Below are 21,307 nucleotides of genomic sequence, written 5' to 3'. Positions count from 1 at the left end.
TATCCATTCATCTGTCAGTGGACATCTTGGCTCTTTCCATAGTTTGGCTATTGTGGACATTACTGCTATAAACTTTGGGGTGCACGTACCCCTTCAGATCACTACATTTGTGTCTTTGGGGTAAATACCCAGTAGTGCAATTGCTGGGTTGTATGGTAGCTCTATTTTCAACTTTTTGAGGAACCTCCATACTGTTTTCCAGAATGGCTGCACAAGCTTGCATTCCCACCAACAGTGTAGGAGGGTTCCCCTTTCTCCGAATCCTCCCCAACATCTGTCATTTCCTGATTCGTTAATTTTAGCCATTCTGACTGGTGTGAGGTGGTATCTCATTGAGGTTTGGTTTGGATTTCCCTGGTGCCAAGGGATGTTGAGCACTTTTTCATGTGTCTATTGGCCATTTGGATGTCTTCTTTGCAGAAATGTCTGTTCATGTCTTCTGCCTATTTCTTGATTGGATTATTTGTTCTTTGGGTGTTCAGTTTGGTAAGTTCTTTATAGATTTTGGATACTAGCCCTTTATCTGATAGGTCATTTGCAAATATCTTCTCCCATTCTGCTGGTTATCTTTTGGTTTTGTTGATTGTTTCCTTTGCTGCGCAAAAGTAAAGCAGGGATTCTTTTTTTTTTTTTTTTAGAAACATAACATTACCATTTCTTTTTTTTTTTTTTTTGCATTTACATGACTTTTTATTTTTTTTTTGTTTAGTTGGTTTTTTTTATTATGTTATGTTAGTCACCATACATTACATCATTAGTTTTTGATGTAATGTTCCTTGATTCATTGTTTGCATATAACACCCAGTGCTCCATGCAGAACGTGCCCTCTTTAATACCCATCACCAGGCTAACCCATCCCCGCAGCCCCCTCCCCTCTAGAACCCTCAGTTTGTTTCTCAGAGTCCATAGTCTCTCATGGTTTGTCTCCCCCTCTGACTTCCCCCCCTTCATTTTTCCCTTCAGCAGGGATTCTTAACCTTTATTTTTCTCAGCTAGTTTGGTATGACCTATAAACTAATATACCTAAGATTACAAAGGAAACCTACTGTATTACAGTTATCAAAATATTAATTATGAATTTTTATTAACACATTAAATAGCAAGGCAGTACATTTAGAAAGTAGGCAAGTTAAAGTTAAAATTCATTTTTAAAAGATATGTCAGAGTGAAAGCTATTTACACCCTCCCATGTCACATTACAAACAGGAGTGTGTCTTTACAGGAAGTTAAGAAATCTCATTTGAACCATCCAGTCTTGCACAACTTAAACAGTGAAGATGGCTTATCTCCATGTATGTATTGATGAATGAACAGTTGTAGATATCAGCATAGATGCTTCTGTCACCATTAGAAGAACTTGCCACCACTTGGTGATAGAACCACCACTAGATGCCATGCAGTTGTCCAGCTGTGCATTATGAGTAGCTGTAGGTAGAAGGATCATAATGAGATATGATCTAGTGCCAAGGCTAATAGCCCTTGTAATTTCTAAGTAGTGGTGAAAAAAAATTAGTACTTGAAGTATCTTTAACAAGTATAAAATAGTATACATAATATCCTGTGTATGTAATATGAAAATATTTTTATTTCTGTTGGTCTATATAAAGTCACAGTTACTGCTGATACTTTTGTGATTTGTTGCTTGTATTCATAATGAAGGAAATGCTACATTTTAGTTAGAAGTTAGGAAAGTAAAATAAAGATTAAAATATAGATGTAATTTTTCCCCACCCAAGTTATGCATTCCCTGAATTGTGTCCTGGGTTAAGAACTGCTGTTTGAACAAATAATACATTATATGTTTAAAAAAAAAAAAAAAGTAGGAAGGGAAAAATGAAGGGGGGGAAGTTGGAGGGGGAGATGAACCATGAGAGACTGTGGACCCTGAGAAACAAACTGAGGGTTCTAGAGGGGAGGAAGGTGGGGGGATGGTTAGCCTGGTGATAGGTATTAAAGAGGGCACGTACTGAATGGAGCACTGGGTGTTATATGCAAACAATGAATCATGGAACACTACATCAAAATAAATAAATACATACATAAATAGTTAAAAAAAAAAGAGAGAGAACTGCTGTTTGAAAGTGAAGGTGTGAATTTCTGTGTTGACCTTCCTTGTTGAAGAATAGGTTGTAGGGAAGAGATGATACCAAAAGCCCTTAATAATCACAAATGACACTTTAAGCTTTTTTATAGACAAAGAGCTAAGGTTAAGACTAAATGGAAACAAGAATTTCACGTGCTCAGAACCCTCAGGAGACCTGCACCTCTGAATGTAAAACCACTGACCCTAATCCTTTATTGTTTATGTTAAGGCATCTGCGTAGGTTGGGACACTTAGAACCATAAATTGACAAATGGAAACATTTAACTTTTTTTTCTTAGATTGGGTCCCTTCACATAAATGTAGACTAGGGAATGGAACAATTGGATAACTTCTGCTTATCCTTCAAATCTCAGCTCACCCTACATGTCAGCCTTGTTAAGGAGTACTTCCTGTTCCCAAAGCGCCTGGAACTCCCCTATAAGTAGCACTCACCATCCTGATAATTTTGGGTTAGGGATTTGTTCTTTTATTTTACTAGATTATAAGCTTCATGCAGCCAAAGACAAATATCTGTCTAATTTGTTGCTTTATCCCTAGCAAATAGCACAGTGCCTGGTATGTGGCTGGCACCCACCAAATATTTGTGGAACTAACAAACAAAAAAGCTACCAGATGCTTTTTGGAACCATCTCTCTCCTGTTGGTTAGTCACGATGAAAAGAATCATGGGGAAAGGAATGAACCACGATCCTGTCTTTAGAGCATAGTGGGAGATCCGAGTCTTGCAGAAGGCTGACTTAATGCAGAATGACTACTGCATAAGAGGGGGCTTTCAAAAAATTAGAAATCAGAATATCAACATATCAAACAGATACAACAACTTCACTGACTGATGGAAGCTCCACAAAATTGAAAGTGAAAATGCCCCCTCTTTTATATGGGCAAGCCACTTAAATCCTGTATGTGTTTTTCCTCAATTTTATCTAAGAGATAATTTTTATTATCCTCTTTAAGTTAGTTAACTAAGTTAATAAAATGTAGAACTGCTTTTGACGAAAGTAGCTCTTTACAAAGGGTTACTGAGAATTAACACTGCTGAGTAAATTAAATTCACTGTAGAGGGAGATCAGCTATGACTAATCTAGGTCTTTTTTTCCTCACATTATTCCTTGATTTATTTTCCACAGTTTACCAGACAAAATCAGCTTTTCTTCTGAGTGATTGTGATCTGTGTTTTGATACAAAATGACTTCTTTGTATACCAAATGAGTAGCTTATATAAGGAGGAGGTTAATTTTTTTCACTCAGTTCAGCTCTGCCGGTCGTACTAACTATAAAAAGGACCAGATTTGTGGCCTTGAATATTGTTGCATGTTGTAAAATATATATTTTTATAATACCACAAGAACTAGGGCAAGGACGAATGACTCTCAGCACTATTTTCACCCATTAATTTTATAAGTTTATTGTTTGATACTCCTTTTAAATGAACTGGACCTATGCCCTCAGTCCATAAAGAAGATAGAACATTCGCTGCTGTGTACTGACATTATTGTTTACCATCATGAGCCAGGAGTCAAGTCAAGAGAGAACTAGCCTTGCCATCCACTGACCGCTGCAAAGAATCCCACAATATGAATTAAACAAACATTTCCTTTTGCACATTTTCTTCAAAATATGCAAAACCAGTGATGAGTAGCTCTACTTTGCAAGGAAACTAGTTTTCTGATCAGAGAATTAAGTATATTTGTAGCTAATTAATTCTGGCGTGCATGACCTGAAATCATGGAGATCAGAAATATATACCAATGGGGAACAATTGACATTTGCCCCCATCTATAGGGTTGTGACTGTTGATACCCCACATTAAAACATTTCTTGGTTCCAGCATCTCCCAAAATCTATGAGGCTGATCTCTAGGAACTCATTTGAACACTTGGTGGATCAAGTGCTGAATGAGGGCCAAGGCTTTTCCCAAAAGTACGTCTTGGTCGTGCATGCACTTACTCCTGGGTTGTACCTCCATACAGGTGTTCTTCTGTGGGAGAATAGCAACTACATTTGTTTGTTTGTTTGTTTGTTTGTTTGTTTCATTTAAATTCCACTAGCCAACATATAGTTTCAGATGTAGTGTTCAGTGTTCATCAGTTGAGTAAAACACGCTCATCATATCACGTTCCCTCAATGCCCATTACCCGGTTACCCCATCCCCCTGATTTTTTTTTAAACAGCAAAACCATGTGAACCCTACAGTCTGCTCTCTTGATCTCCAAAGTATACAGATTTTCACTCAAGCAGCAATTAGCAACTTCACTGTACTCATCACATTATTAAAACATATATGCAACATCATGTCACCTGCTCTTCATCTGGCTGACATGGATTCCATTTGGGAAAGGGTTTTGAAAGGGAGATACCATTCGTCACCTCTTGGTTACTCTTGGTCATATTCTATGCTTAGTTTGCCTTTGCTCTTTATAGAAGTACTTTTAATAACTTGTACATTCACATATTGCTCAAGTTTTTATTCAAGACTGTTTTAAGAAACAACTGAATGATACTGTATCTTTACTTCTCAGGCAGGTATTTTATGAAATGTATGCTAACAGTCAGTTTTTGCAACAACATTCCCTATATAAAATTCCTGGTAAGAAATTTATTTTAGGATTTATTAAGAGAAAAAAATTAAAGAAACCAAACTTCATTTTCTCAGTAAAAAAATATTTTGTTTCAACTTCTTTTAATGTACATTGTGATACTATATTTACTTTTTTTTAGCTAACTCCTAGGAGACACAATTAAATCTGGGGTATAGTTATAGCAATTACATTAACCTTTACATCTAACACATTTGTTTTCATTTTTCATTTTCTATTTTATTATCCCAGTATATATCTCTTATGATAATTTTTGTCAAATTGTGTTAGAAAGAAATTAGATTCATGACACTCCAACCATCAACTCCCACAACAGAAGGGACATATATTACATAATGCATGAAAGAGAGTTTGGCCACTGTGGGTATAAACTGGATGAACACAGATTGAATGGATGAAATCTTTAATCAATACACAAATATTTGTGCCTATGGAGGATTGCTTTCTGAGGTAGAATAAATGAATTAGAAATAAAAAATATGAAATAGAAAATTAGAACGCTGAGAGAGCTAAGGGTATATTCATAACCAGTAGCATGTGTCACACAGTAATTTAACTTATAAAATTACAAAAGAGTGAAACTCAAGAGACCTTTCACTAAGAAGGGATTTTAGCCAGTTTTGAATGGTGGAGAACAGGATGACAGATCGGATGTGTAGATGTGTGTGCATAATTCTCTGTGTTCTCATGAATGTTCATGTTATTTGAAGATTAGAAAGGGTGTTTGGAGAAAAAGCAAATAAGTAAAATACAGCATTTTTATGATACCTACCAAGAGTGAAGGATGACAGAAGTCCATTCTTCTACATAAGATTTTGACTCCCAGTTAAGTTTCTGAATTTTTCCTCCCAATAAAGATAAAATATCAATTGTGTTATTAGGAATCATTGGTAAATTATATCTGGACTGAAAAAGTTAGAGATCTGATAGGGAGCCACAACTGTGGATCTCCCTGAATATGGTGACTCTTATAGTTGGATATGTTCTTTGTTGGGGACCTATGGGATTGTTTGTAGAAATCCAGGATCCTGTGGGTCAGGAGCTTTTAAGCCAGTGTAATTCATTCCATTGTACTTGAACTGTCACCCAGGGTGACCAAGATGGGTTTTACACTCCTCTCAGCTGAATGAACTTTGGTCAGATTCCTTTCTGACTATGGGCCCCTGACCTCCCTATTTTTAGAGCATTAACTTTAGAGAACTTGGAATTGTAAATTCTTCCTCTACCTCTGAGATGTAAATCTTCTATAACCTAGGACCATCTTTCTCCAGGACCTGGGAGCTTCCCTTTGAAATGTAATCATCAAGAAAGATAGGACGCCTGACCCCAGCCTCATTTCGAGGGTAGGAGTCTAACTTCAGTGGGCTATAAGGGATAGTTAGCAAACAGAGATCAAATAATGTGGCCTAATCGTATTGACTAACCTCCCTGCTTAAGCTCACCCCAGCGGTTAAAGGGAACTCTTGTATGCTGTTGCTGGGAATGTAAATTGGTATAGCCACTATGAAAAACAGTATAGAGCTTCCTCAAAAAAATTAAAAATAGAAATACCAAATGATCCAATAATTCCACTACTAGGTATTTACCCAAAGAAAATGAAAACACTAATTCAAAAAGATATATGCACCCCTGTGTTTACTGTGGCATTATTTACAGTAGCCAAGATATGGAAGCAACCTAAGTGTCCATCAGTAGGCAAATGGATAAAGAAGATGTGGAATATATATGCAATGAAATATTACACAGCCATTAAAAAGATGATGTCCTGCCATTTGTGACCACATGGATGGACCCAGACAGTATTACTCTAAGTGAAATAAGTCAGACAGAGAAAGACAAATACCGTATGATTTCATTCATATATACAAAAACGAATGAATAAACAAACAAACAAAAAGCAGAGTCAGACCTATAAATTCAATGATGGCTGCCAGAGGGGAGGGAGTTGGGATGGACAAAATGGGTAAAGGAGAATGGGAGAGACAGGCTTCCAGTGATAGAATGAATAAGTCACAGAAATAAAAGGCACAGCATAAGCAGTATAGTCAATGCTATTGTAACAGCCTGGTGTGGCACCAGAAGGTAGGTAGAGTTGTGGCATAGCACAGCGTATAAACTTGTCGAATCACTATGTTGTACACCTGAAACTCGTGTAACCTTGTCTATCAACTACACTCAAATAAAAAAAAAATTGTTCTGAATCTTCCCATCTTCTATTTCAGGAGAGTTGAGTTCATTCTCTCTTCCTTATTGCAATAGTCTTGAATAAAGTCTTCCATGCTATTATTTTTAACAAGTGACCAGTGTAATTTTTCTTTTACAGGGATGACGTGAGAGAGGAAAGAGGACAGCTACTGGTTGGTTGTGTGGACTGCTGCAAAGACTACTTCCAAAGAAGCAGCCTGGTGCAGCTCTTCTCTCTCATCCTCTCTCTTCCCGAGCTGACTAAGGCCAACAGGGCCTATGATAGTCCTGTGAGTTTAAATGCTTAGTTGGGGCACCTGGATGGCTCAGTTGGTTAAGTGTCTGCCTTTGGCTCAGGTCATGATCCCAGGGTCTTGGGATCGAGCCCCACGTCTGGCTGTCTGCTCAGCCAGGAATCTGCTTCTCCCTTTCCTTCTGCTCCTCCCCCTGCTCATGCTCTCTCTCTCTTTCTCTGTCAAATAAATAAATAAAATCTTAAAAAATGGAATGAATGAATGAATGAATGAATAAATAAATAAATAAATAAATGCTTAGTTGAAGATTCCCCAGTGCATATTGCACTTAAGGTGACCCTATCCTACTATCTTGCTACTATTTTTCATTTTGTTTTTTAGTGGAGTTTACTTTCAACCAAGTAAAACCAGAAAGTGAGATGTAAATGTGAAATGATGAGTCCTAATTAACTTGCTTCATAGGTTTCAATAGCCTAATCTTTTTTGTCAGTACTTGATACTTAATTACTATTTTATGGCTCTTGAGAAAGCCCGGTCCCTTATAATGGAGCTGCTTACTTGTGTTGGGAGTTTTGAAGAACAATTCAGGTATTTTAGTTAGCTGCAAACAGAATAATAGCTTATTCATAGGTAAGGAAGTGTACTATCATCAAAAAAACAGGATTTATAAGAAAATGAATAGAGGGAAAAAAAAAACCTACAGTAGTCTAGGACCAGTGAGGTTTGTTTTAGCATTTTGTAGGATCCCTCAGGATGGGGATAAAACTGATTCCCTGGCAGCTAGTAAAGAGGCTACTCTGAACAACCTGCTCTTGAGCAGGCTGCCTGGGGTCATCTCATAAAAAAACAGAAAACCAATTTCAGTTGTTTATAGATTCTTTGAAAAACCTTGAGAGTTCAACTTTGAGTGTATATGATAATCTGTCTCTTTGTATTATCTACTGGGGTGCTTTCATTTGGTAACTTTCAATTAATTATTAGTCCAGGGCTGCACCACTTCCTCACCAGAATTTCTCAGCACATTCACACAGCCTCAGCTTGGGCTGGATGATGGTAGACGTTCCTTCCTGAGGGCTGAATGTGTTTTTCAAAACAATTAAACAGATTCAATTGATCAAGCCAGAAACACTGTTCAGAGACCTATAGATAGAACAGAGGAGAACCAAAGAAGGAAAACAGGAACTTTTTGACTCATTTTAATTCTTTTAATGATCCTTTAAATGTAGGTCATTTATTTGAAAGGAAGTATGTTTAAGACTTGGGGAAATTATTTCAAATATATTCTAACTTTAAATTAAAGCACATTCAGGCAGATAATGGATTGCTGGAAAATTATTATACACACTTTATCTAAAGAGCTGTCAAGAATTTATAAATGAATACCACATTGTCTGAAGTACTTAGAGAATACAGACAGCTTCCTTGCCCTAATGCTAGCTATCAGCTGTTAATGCATAATAATTATGTCTTCACTGATAATTCTTACAAGAACTTGTTTTCTGTATCTCATTATTGTAATTCTCTTCTTCCTTCACCTTCTCCTGCTTTTAACCTTTCCTTTTTTATTTTTATTATTTTTTCTATACAGAGATGAATTCTCTGGAATATGAAAGGATTTAATGGATGATGGGTTTTGTAGGGACATAGATGGCACATTTAAATCTAGAAAAATGACATTAGCTTAATTGAGGAAAATAAGAAAAAAACATCTCTGGAACTATTCCAGATATCTTTGTATGCCACAGATAAAGGACTATGGGATATTGTGGGAGAAATCTGGACATAAGCTATGGGGAAATGGGACTCTGGCAGAAACTCAATTAAATTCAGAGCATTCCTAAGCTCAGGGCAGACAGTGTGCTTAGGTGCCATAGGAGTTAAAAGGTGAGGAAGACCCTGTGTGTATTTAAGGAATTTATGATCAGACCAAGTTCCTTTCTACTCAGGAGTCCTCTCTTTGAAAGCAAGTTTGACTTCTAGCCATTTTAAATTCTTACAGCCTAGCACAGGACCTGTGAATGTCCAAGAAATAGTTATTGAACAGAAGCACACAAAGTGGGACGCCTGGGTGGCTCAGTCAGTTAAACATCTGCCTTCAGCTCAGGTCATGATCTCGGGGTCCTGGGATCAAGCCCTGCATCGGGCTCCCTGCTCAGTGCAGACTCTGCTTCTCCCCCTCGCTCTCTCAAAATAAGATCTTTAGAAAAAAAACAATAGTGAGAAAACTGCCATATTAATCAAGAAATCTTTCTCTGCAGCACCTATAGACCTTTAAAAATGTATCTCACCTCTCCCTGGGGTGCCTGCATGGTTCACTTAAAGCATCAACTCTTGATTTCAGCCCAGGTCATGATCTCAGGGTTGTGGGATTGAGCCCGGCATCAGGCTCCACATTTAGCAGAGAGTCTGCTTGAGATTCTCTCTCTCCCTCACCCTCTGCCTCTACCACCTCCCCCCATGCTCTCTCTCTCAAATAAATAAATAAATCTTTGGGGGAAAAAAGTATATCTCAGCTCTCCCTTTGAGTTTACGGAAGCCTCATCTAGATTTAACAGATGAGAAAAGCAAACGAAAATAAAAATAATAACCACTTATTGAGCTACCGAATTTTTACACTGTATTGAGTATTCTACAGGGTGCTTTACATGTTTTATCTGACTTTATTCTCAAATCATTCTGTGAAGATATGATGAAGCAAATGAAGCCCCTGGCAGTGAAGAATTTTTGTACAGTTCTATAGCTAGTAAGGGGAAAGACTAGGATCACAGCTCTGTTCTGTTGGACTCCAGAGCCCATGTTTCTTCCATTGGTCTTTATGGTTCTCAAGCATGAGCAAATTACCTGCAGCCACTAAATACATGCTTCCAATAAGCCAGAAACTTTGACAAGTGCTCTTAACTTGACATTCAAGACATCCTGAGAATTGCCCCCTCGTAAAAGGTAAGGTAAACCTTGATTTTCCTAAGTGAGCAATCTGAAGCTGATATTTAAGACATTTTCCTCTCATTTCCAAATCCCATTCTTAGTATTTGTTATGACAAAAATACGTGTGAAGTTTGACTGTGACTTCCAAATATATGTGTTTTTACTGCTCTTCTCTTTCTAGCAAAGAGGGGAGGAATGGAAAGGAGAATGGAAATTGATGTTTTAGGTATACTAGTAGATAGTACTAGTAGAAGCAGAATTTAATCTCCAGAAGCCATTTTCTGATCTTTGAGATCTTTGAGATCTTTCTGATCTCAAAGCCCATTTTTTCCCTATTCTACCATCCCAATTCCCCAAAATTGATAGCATAATTGTTGAATTGTATTGTGCTACCTCTGCCAAAATCTAGCTGCAAATTTTTGGACAGATCTCTCTAAGCATCAGTTTATTCATCTATAAAATAGGATTAATGGTAATGATTATCTCATAGGGCTTGAGTGTTAAATAATTTAATTTGCTAAGTATCATGCCTAACAAGAAGAAAGCCAGCCAGTCTTTCCACGACACTGGCAGTGTAAGAAAAGGCACATTTTATATTTGTCTAAATGAAATTAAATCCTGATTTAAGATCTGTGTGCCAAGGTTGGCTGTATCTCTGACATCAGTGAAATTTGAGGCATCACTCCTCTATTATATTGTAATAAATTCCAAAGTTTACTCAGTTAAAAAAAGAAAGGGCTAGGGGGCATGGTCTTCTGTTTCTGTGGGCCATGACACTGGGCCTCTTGGTGTTATGTAATCCCCTGACACAGCTGAAGCTGCAGAGAGGCCATGTTCTCAGCCTCAGCCATGGGAGTATAATGGGAGTACCCAAGACCAAGGTTCCTAGTCTGCAGCCCACACCGTCACTCCTGGAGCAGGGGTAGTCCCCTTCAGAGTTCCTGCCAGCTCGGGGCTTCTGTGAGCCAGAGGGACCCAAGTGTTGGAGGAGGAGGTCATGGAGAGGACATAACAACTGATTGACCATGGTAGATCCAGGCAATCAAAGGCTCCTCATCCCCTCTCCTGTCCTTGGAAGGTACATTCTGCCCACCATCCCCACAACAGGACCCATTTCAAGGAGGTAGCCTTGAGAGAGAGCAATGTGTTACTGAGACATACATGACAGAACCCAGTGAAGGCCTCCATATAAACTTTTAAGATTCTGGCAGGTGGGTATGGAGAGCTCCTCCTCTTGTGTCCACCCAAGACAAGCCTTTTATATAAGTTTCCTTGCCTTTTTTTTTTTTTTTTAAGATTTACTTATTTATTTGAGAGAGAGAGAAAGAGAAAGAGAGAGTGCTCAAGCAGGGAGGGGGTGGAGGGAGAGAAAATCTCAAGCAGACTCCCCACTGAGCACAGAGCCCAACTCCTCAATCTCACGACCCTGAGATCATGACCTGAGCCAAAATCAAGAGTCGGAAACAACCTACTGAACCACCCAGGCGTCCCCATTCCCTTGCTTGTTAAAACTGCCACCTACAAACTGTAGTGGTCTGACTCTTTCTTCAGGCTCTCTTTGCCCTCTTTGTGCAGCGACCATTTCAGATTTCACCAAGGAAAGTCGAATTTTCGAACCAAGACCAAGTTGCAGCCTTCATCTTTCTACCTCCCAGTTAATAGGGTTGCCACACTCTGGGCTAAAGCCTTGCACCTCCTCAGTTGGAGAATGCACAGCGTCTATGCCCTCCTCTCTCAAACAGGATTAACTTCTTTTAATTGCCCAGACTTTTTAAAAGGGACTCTGTGCAGGGTTGCTTAATGTGGATTTTCCATTTCAGACTTGAAACCCCCTGACAGATTGTTAAACTGCCCCTTCCCATCTCCCAGTCACTTCTTTGTACTAACCTCATGATGAACTAATAAGGCTAGTCAACAGACTATATTTTGAGTACAGCACTGTTATACACACTTCATCATAATATGCATATTTTTCTATATTTTGCTTTTCGGCCATTTAACATCATATCTTGGAGATCTTTCAATGAAAGTCCAAATTTAGAGCAATCTGTAGACCACATGAAACTGAGTAGGAAAAAAAAAACTTGTTTTTGTGAAGTGCTAATATGTTTCAGGCTGTTTGTAACACAATATTACCTAGTAAAAGCTGACTGGTACACATATTTCTACTTGTATTTTACTAACACCATCTAGAATTAATCATTGTCAGTTATCTTTCCCTTAGAATAAATAAGAGAATTAATGATATATTTCACTGCTTTATTTGTTCAGCATTGTTATTTATATCCCACTTTTTCCTTATGAATTCTTTTTTTCTTTTTCTGTTTTGCTGAAATACATTGTAAGGTAACCCTTTCAGAGGAAGTCTGTGGGTAGTAACAGAATTCTTTAGTTCTCTTAAATTGTTGAGATTTTGCCTTCACAAACATGATAGTTTATTTTTGCAGAGGTTCAGAGTTAATGGTTCTCAGGACTTTTGAGCTATTATTTCTTTGTCTTCTTGGATTTGGCATTGTCAGTGAGAAATCTGATATCAGTCTTGTTTTCATTGCATTCCTTATTCCAGTATTTTGATTTAGTATTTATTTGGATTTTTTTTTTTAAGTATTTCTATATTCTCCTGAGGATTTTTTGTATGCTAAGTTCTTGTATGTTTGGTAACGTATGTCAGTTGCTGTTATGCTTGAAGGATAATTCGGCTGTTTTAAATGATTGGGTGATACTGTTTTCTTATAATCTTGTAGATACGTCTTCCCTGACTCCTGGCATGAGGAGTAGCTACAGAGAAGACTGAAGCAACCTGACTTTTCCCTGTATACATCGCTCCCTTTTCTATTTGGATGACCATATACTTCTTTCTTCAGGTAAATTCTAACATGTTCTATCTTAGTGTCTTTCGTTCTTTAAACAAATTTTCCTAAGACATCTGGGAAGTAGAATGTTCTTCAGATATGCAGATTAAAACTTTTCTATAATTTGAAATTTAAAAATATTCACTTGGTCTTTGCATGGTTTTCAGTTCCATTCTTTATAAATTCTGCTACACTAGGGGCACCTGGGTGGCTCAGTCAGTTAAGCGTCTCTGACTCTTGATTTTGGCTCAGGTCGTGATCTCAGGTTCATGAGATCAAGCCCCGCATGGGGCTGTGCCCTGCTGAGCATGGAGACTGCTTGGGATTCTCTCTCTCCCTCTCCCTCTGCCCCTCCTTTCCTGCTCGTGCTCTCTAAATAAATAGGTAAATAATTAAAATTCTGTTTCACAAGCACTAAGTATATATGTGATAGATCTTCAGCCTTCAGTCTACCATTTTCTTCATAATCATTTCTATATATTTATTATTTTCCATTATTCTTTATTTATAATTTCATCTATCCTCTCAACATGTACCTGAATGTGATTTTAAGTCATCTTTATCCTATTTTTAATTGTTTTTAATATAGATTTTTTTCACTTTTTTTTTCATGTTATTCCAGTGCTCAAATGGCTCCTTTTATCTTCTGCTGTCTTAGCAATTTATTTGCCTTTCTTGTGAGCTTTTCTTTTATGGACAGGTAATGTCACCTGAATTTATTTGAGGCCATGGAGATTTATTTGTCTGAGCTCCTAATCTTTTGGGCATTTGCTCTTGCAATGTTTTTTCTTTGCCTATCTGCTTTTTGTTTTCCCTCTCTGCTTTTCTTGGAGTATATATACATACTTTAAAATTTCTTGTTCTTCTGCTTTTAATGGATCAAATTATTCAAAGAATATAGTTGGGGAAACTGAGTAGAGGTGGAGTTGATGTGAGTAGGAACACTGCAGGTTTAGATTTCTCATCTTAAAAACCATCTTAGAAAACCTGTGATTTCCTTTGTCTTGGGCACTTCTGATCTCAGCTTTCAATGTCCTAGCAATTTTTATACATATCAAGTGCTTTATGTCACAGCTCTGCTGCTGAGATCAGGTGATGTTCAATAACTGTGTGCTCTTGCCTTTACTCCATTTTATCCATCCATGAACAGTCTAGGTTATAGACCAAAAAATAACACATCAGCATGGTCATCCATTCTATTTTACTTCCCCTGTGTCCCTGTCAAGTTTACAGTCCCTGTTACCTTTGTTAGTCCTCTTGTCCTTCCAAATCTTGTTGCTCATTTAGGATAGAATTACTAGCTTTTAGGCAAGTGTTTCTTGTTCACAACTTAAGCCTATACCTGCCTATTCCTAATGTCCTCCCTTGTTTTGGTCTAGATTTCCCACTATGGCAAACATACCTCACATTTTGTAATTTAATTGAAAATTAAGATTTTTCTCTTTGCATTCTTTTGGATGTTTTTAGTTGGTTTCATGGAGTTGAGAGTACAATAAAAAGAGACTTTACTTCATCATCTTCAACTGAAAAACCAAAACACCTTTGAAAAGGTTGAATTGACATGGTGAAAAATTGACATAATTTTTGTTGATATGAATTACAAAAATGCTTAAGATACAGAACCAACAAAGCTTGTTGATACATAGAATATAGAAGCCAGAGAAAATGGAGTTATTAATGACAGTCATTATATGTTCTTGGTTTGAGATACTATGAAGACAATGGTGCTACTCGTGTGATGAAGTCTGGATGGCCAGACTGCTATGGGAAACTGTATTAAAGGTTCCATCTTAAACATATTAACACTGAGAAATCTTTGAGATATCCAGGTGGGGATTTCACATATGCTCTTGGATATGAGTCTGGAGCTTAGGGAAGAGGTTGGGGTTTAATATGAATTTGGAATAGGTTAGCCTAAATATGGTAATTAGAGCCCTGAGAATGGGTAAACTGATCTTGGAGTTTGTATAGATAAAGAGTAGAAGGCAAGCTCTGAGACACTCCGATGTTTAGAGGTCAGGTATTAGAGAAAGAGAAAGGAGGCTGACGTAAGAGAACACAATGTCTCTGAAGGCAAGACGTGATAGTTTTAAGGAGAGAGGAGTCAACCATATGGAATGAGTCTGAATGTTGGAGTAGAATGAATAGAGTTCCCATTGGATTTGGCAACATGAAACTCACTAATGACCCTGACAAAAGCACCTTCAGTACATTGTTGGGTAAGGAGCCAATATTGCAGTGGCTCAAATTAGCAAGTTAGATGAAAGTGAGGAAGCAAAGAGAAAGGTGACATTTTTAAGAGGTTTACTTGTGAATAGTTGACTCTTCTGTAAATAGGTAGTGAGATGTAGCATCAAGCCTTTTGTTTAATTTTAACATGATACTAGAGCATGTTTGTATTCCACTAGAAATGATACATAGAGGGGAAGTGATTAATTATACAGGAGAGTATTGGAATTATTGACATTGTATAGACCTTGAAAAGGTGAGAGGGAATTTGATCTAGAGCCAAGGTGAAGGGTCTTTCTGTGGAGAGATGTGTGGTCGTTATCTCTTATTGAGACAAGATGGAAGATGAGGAATGGGTGTTAATGCAGAAAGGTTTTTTTAATTCAGTGGTGAGAAGATGATGAAATTTCTTTCTGATAGCTTCTGTTTTCTCTATAAAATTTGAGGGGAAGTCATCAGATTGCTGAGGGGGAACCATTTTGTGAGGCTTGCAATAATGACAGCATTAGAAATACTTTCATTGTTAAGAACTCAAAACATCTGCCCTGTTATACTTGATATATTTAAATAATTGTTCTATATTCACGGATTCTTCTTCCAGAAAATAATTAATGAAACTATGAAATAAAACTAAATGCCTACTGATACAATACTGTATGAACTAGGGCTTATTAGCGTATCCATTTTACAGATTAAAAAACTTGGCCATACAGATGTTCAATTATTTGCTCAATGTGACACAGCTGGGAGATGAGACAACTGGAATTCAATGCAAACTGTCTGATCTCAGAGCTTGTGCTGTTAATCACTAGAATGTATTGCCTGTACTCTTCATAAAATTTAGACCACGTGTACACACAATAAAAAGAGTTTTTTTCATTACTGTCCTTACCTCTGCTTCAGAAGTCCTCCTAACACACTTGTAGATTCTGAACTTGTAGATTCTGAGTAAAATGAACACCTCATTTCTACATTACTAAAGTCAAGAGTCAGAAATAAAACTACATTCTAACCTTAGGATTTTCCATACGCATCATGAATTTTTACTATTAGTCTTTAATAAACAGGCAGTGATGAAATAACTAGAAATTTGGCAGAACTCTGTATTGTATGTTGTGAGTGTGTGTCTTTACGAATAATCTCTCCTCTCAATCTGATGTTAACATTTCCTTTTATGAACCTGTTAATTTTTCTACACGGTGGTTTCCTTTCATTTTTCTTTTTTAATAAGTCAAACACAAGAATGCTGAGATTTGACAGAGTAGCTATATAAAGCAGAAAAGAACAAAAAGGTGCTTGGCATTGAGTTAATGAATTATATTCAAAAGAACTCTGAAAGATGTTGGAATAATGTGGGTGTATTATTCATGAATTCTGTTTATTTCTCTTGTTTTTCTTTGCTTAGAAGAGCTATCTGCAATTTAGATGCAAAAGTTTCATTTGACATTTCAATTATTAAAGATAATTTAAGAGTGGATAGCAGATCTTTAGCTAGAGAGAGGAAAGGCAATAAAAAGAAAGAAACCATTATCAGGGAGGGGTAAGAAAAGGAAACTGACAAACGTTTCTGTGATTCCTACATTTTCTAACATATTGGTCATTTATTATAAAATTTTATGAAAGGGGCACCTGGGTGGCTCAGTCATTAAGCGTCTGCCTTCGGCTCAGGTCATGATCCCGGGGTCCTGGGATCAAGCCCCGCATCGGGCTCCCTGCTCGGTGGAGAGCCTGCTTCTCCCTCTCCTACTTCCTCTACTTGTGTTCCCTCTCTCACTGTCTCTCTGTGTCAAATAAATTAAAAAAATCTTTAAAAAAAATTTATGAAGGAGGTTTGAATTATTATCCTGTTTTTTGGAAGAGAAAAGTGAAACATCATAAAAATGTATAATTTTGTTTTGGGTGAATGGTGTATTAATTATGTATACCACATAAAATTGATGTCTCTCCCTTTTTTCTGACATTCTTCTTGCTTACTTTGATTCAGGAAGTCTTGGTTGTGGAAGGGTTACTGCTGACCTATATTGAGAAAAAATTGAAAGGTAATAATTAAAATTAAACTGGAAATTAACCATGGAATGAAATTCATCCTGAGATTTCAGTATCTTAATGTATTATCCAGTTTTTAAGATCCTTTTTTGGGAGAAGAGAGAGTGAATGTTGGGCACACAATTGAAGGAAAGAACACAAGATGGAGTGCTTGACTAAAGGCTAAAATTCCAAATTTGCTAATTTTATTTTTCTTCTTGGTAGAGTGGCTCTACCTGAGAGCTATGCTAGCCTAGATCACAAGACCCAATATATATAGGGCCTAAGAATAAAGAGCCTTACATCCAAATTGGTAAGGAAGAAGTAAAACTTTCACTTTTTGATGACATGATACTATATATAGAAAACCTTGAAGACTCCACCAAAAAAAACACTAGAACTGATCAACAAATTCAATAAGGTCACGGGATACAAAAATCAATGTACAGAAATCTGTTGCATTTCTGTACTCTAATAATGAAGCAAGAGGAAGAGAAATTAAGAAAACAATCCCATTTACAACTGTACCAAAAATAATAGAATATCTAGGAATAAACTAAACTGAAGAGGCAAAAGACCTATACTCTGAAAACTATAAACAATGATGAAAGAAATTAAAGACAAAACAAAGAAATGGAAAGACATTCCATGCTCATGGCTTGAAAGAATAGATATTGTTAAAATGTCTATATGGCCCAAGCAATCTACACATTTAATGCAATCCCTATCAAAATGCCAACAGAATTTTTCACAGAACTATAACAAACAATCCTGATATTTGTATGGAACCACAAAAGACCCCAAATAGTGAAAGCAATCTTAAAAAAGAAAAACACAACTGGAGGTATCACAATTCCAGACTTCAAGTTATATTACAAAGCTGTAGTAATCAAAACAATATTCTACTGGCACAAAAATAGACACATAGATCAATGGAACGGATTAGAAAACCCCAAAACAAACCCAAAATTATACAGTCACTTAATCTTTGACAAAGCAGGAAACAATATCCAGTGGGAAAAAGACAGTCTCTTCAACAACTGGTGTGGGGAAAATTTGACAGCTACATGCAAAAGAATGAAACTGGACCACTTTCTTACACCATACACAAAAATAAACTCAAAACGGATTAAGCATCTAACTATGAGACCTGAAATCATAAAAATCCTAGAAGAGAGCATAGGCATGATTTCTCTGACATCAGCTGTAACAGCATCTTTCTAGATATGTCTCCTGAGGAAAGGGAAGCCAAAGCAAAAATAAACTATTGAGACTACATCAAAATAAGAAGCTTCTGCACAGCAAAGGAAACAACCAACAAAACTAAAAGACAACCTACTGAATGGGAGAAGATATTTGCAAATGACATATCTGATAAAGGGTAGTATCCAAAATGTATAAGGAAATGCTACAACTCAACACACAAAAAACAAATAATCCAATTAAAAACTGGGCAGAAGGCATGGATTGACCCTTTTCCAAAGAAGACATACAGATTGGGGCACCTGGGTGACTCATTTGGTTCGGTGTCCAGCTCTTTATTTCAGCTCAGGTCATGATCTCAGGGTTGTGGAATCAGGTCCTGGTAGGGCTCCGTGCTTGGCTTGGAGTCTGCTTGTCCCACTCGCTCTGCTCCCCCCCCCGTTCATGTGTGCGTACTCTCTCATTCTCTTCCTCTCAAATAAATAAAATCTTTTTAAAAATACTTAAAAAAAGACATACAGATGGCCAACAGACACATGAAAAGATGCTTAACATCACTCATCATCGGGGAAATGCAAATCAAAACCACAAGGAAATCTCACGTCATACCTGTCAGAATGGCTAAAATCAAAAAGACAAGAAACAACAAGTATTGGTGAAGATGTGGAGAAAAAGTAACCCTTGTGCACTGTTGGTGGGAATGCAAACTAGTGCAGCCACTGTGGAAAACAGTATGGAGTTTCCTCAGAAAGTTAAAAATAGAACTACACTATGTTCCAGTAATGGTACTAATGGGTATTTACCCAAAGAATACGAAAACACTAATTCAAAGGAACACATGCACCCCTATGATTACAACAATATTATTTACAATAGCCAATTATGGAAGCAACCTAAGTGTCCATCCATAAATGAATGGATAAAGAAGATGTGGTTCTATATACACAATGGAATATTATTCAGCCATGAAAAAGAACGAAATCTTGCCATTTGCAACAACATGGGTGGATCTAGAGAGTAAAATGCTAAGCAAAATAAGCCAGCCAGAGAAAGACAAATGCCATATGATTTTACTCACATGTGGAGTTTAAGAAACAAAACAAACAAATGAAAAAGAGAGAAACCAAGAAACACTCTTAACTATAGAAAAGAAACAGATGGTTATCAGAGGGGAGGTGGGTGTGAAGGTGGGTAAAATAGTTGGAAGAGGATTAAGAGTACACTAATCTTGACGAGCACTGAGTAATATATGGAAGTGTTGAATCACTGTATTCCACACCTAAAATGAATATAACGCTGTATGTTTACTACATTGGAATTAAAAATAGAATTTAAAAAAAAGAATAAAGAGCCTTAGACAATACAGAAAAGTATCATACAATTTGCATTTTCTGAGGAAAAGGAGGAAGTCCTGAGCAGAGGTATGCCATATCTGAAGGTGGAACTTCCTGATTCTTTGATAAGGAATTTTTTTTCTTTCAATGGAGGTAACCATATCTTGTCACATAATTTCACTTTGATAACACAAACATTTTTAAGACAAAGCTTCTATGATTTATATTTTCAAAAAGTTCTCATGTAGCATTGTTATGTTTCAAGGTGAATTCATTAATTTGTTCTTGTAATTTGGTAAAACGAGAGTTGAATTTGCTTTCCAATCATAATTTAAGGAAAAAAAGGGGCACCTGAGTGGCTTAGTTGATAGAGCAACTGACTCCTGATCTAAGTTCTTGAACTCAGGTTGTGAATTCAAACCCTGCATTGGGCATGGAGCCTACTTTAAGTAATAAATAAAAGAATGAATGAACGAATGAATGAATGAATGGAGAGATTCTAATGACATACCTAGAACTATATACAACTCTTTTTTTTTTAATTGCCTTTGGCTTCACTTAAATGTCAAATACAGCAGATGTATTTTGCCACAAGCTTAAGGTCATGGAAGCTCCTTAACTAGAGAAATGTTGAAAAAAATACTGCACATATCCCCTTTAAAGAATGGGTATTAGAAAAATCAGGGGACTAAATTTTCAGTGATTCCATTTTACCCCTTACCAATATTCTTGATCTTGAAATGTGCTGCTTAAAGTTGAATGCCTCTTTTGAGAGTCAGAATTTTCAGCAAGATCCTAACCAGCAGAGAGAAGGAGGCTCCTCACTGGGAATGAAAATTATTTTCCTGAGTCAATAATGTATATTTCTAACTGATGATTCTTTAGATTAATGAAAGTTTATGACCCAGAAGATAGGAAATGCTTTAAAATGTGACATAGCCTAAAGAATTCAAAATATTATCTAGAAGCAAGATTGGCTCTGTATCTTATAGACAAATACTATTAGGAAAGAAGAGATTTTTTTCTTTTGGATTCATGTTCTTTAATATTCCAAAATTCTTTTAATTTAAACTATTTTTTATAGCAATCCAGTGAATTAAGTATGAACTGGCATTATCACAGATAAAGAAATCAATTCTCCCCACAGTTCACTGCTTTGAGGTAAATCACCTTGTCAAGGAGATGGTAAGAATTTGATGGCAGCTCCAGAGCACCAAATGTTTGATGTACTTCCCGAAGCCTCAGTTCATATACTTTCTTGTCTCTGATTTATTGAAGAATAAGATATAAGTAGTCTGAAGATCAAACAAGCAGGACTGAAAATAAAGGGCCGGAAGAAAACGATACATCCTAGAAGATGAGCCTTGGGAGGAAATGGATGATTAGATTTCATCTCCTATCCTAGGGTCATGTCTCTGCTTCTTTGGTAATTAAACTTCAGGCTAAAAATTTGAAGAAAGGAGAGAGAGAGAAAGAGAATATTCACATTATAGAAGTTGAGACTGGCATCTGTGATAAATTATTTAAAATTTATTTAATTAAAATATTAATTTAAAACATTTGTAAGAAACATTACCTCAATTTATGTTCATGACAGTGGG

The sequence above is a fragment of the Phoca vitulina genome, unplaced genomic scaffold (genome assembly GCF_004348235.1).
Source record: "Phoca vitulina isolate PV1807 unplaced genomic scaffold, GSC_HSeal_1.0 scaffold32, whole genome shotgun sequence".
Classification (NCBI taxonomy): Eukaryota; Metazoa; Chordata; class Mammalia; order Carnivora; family Phocidae; genus Phoca; species Phoca vitulina.
Note: the sequence above shows the minus strand (reverse complement) of the source record.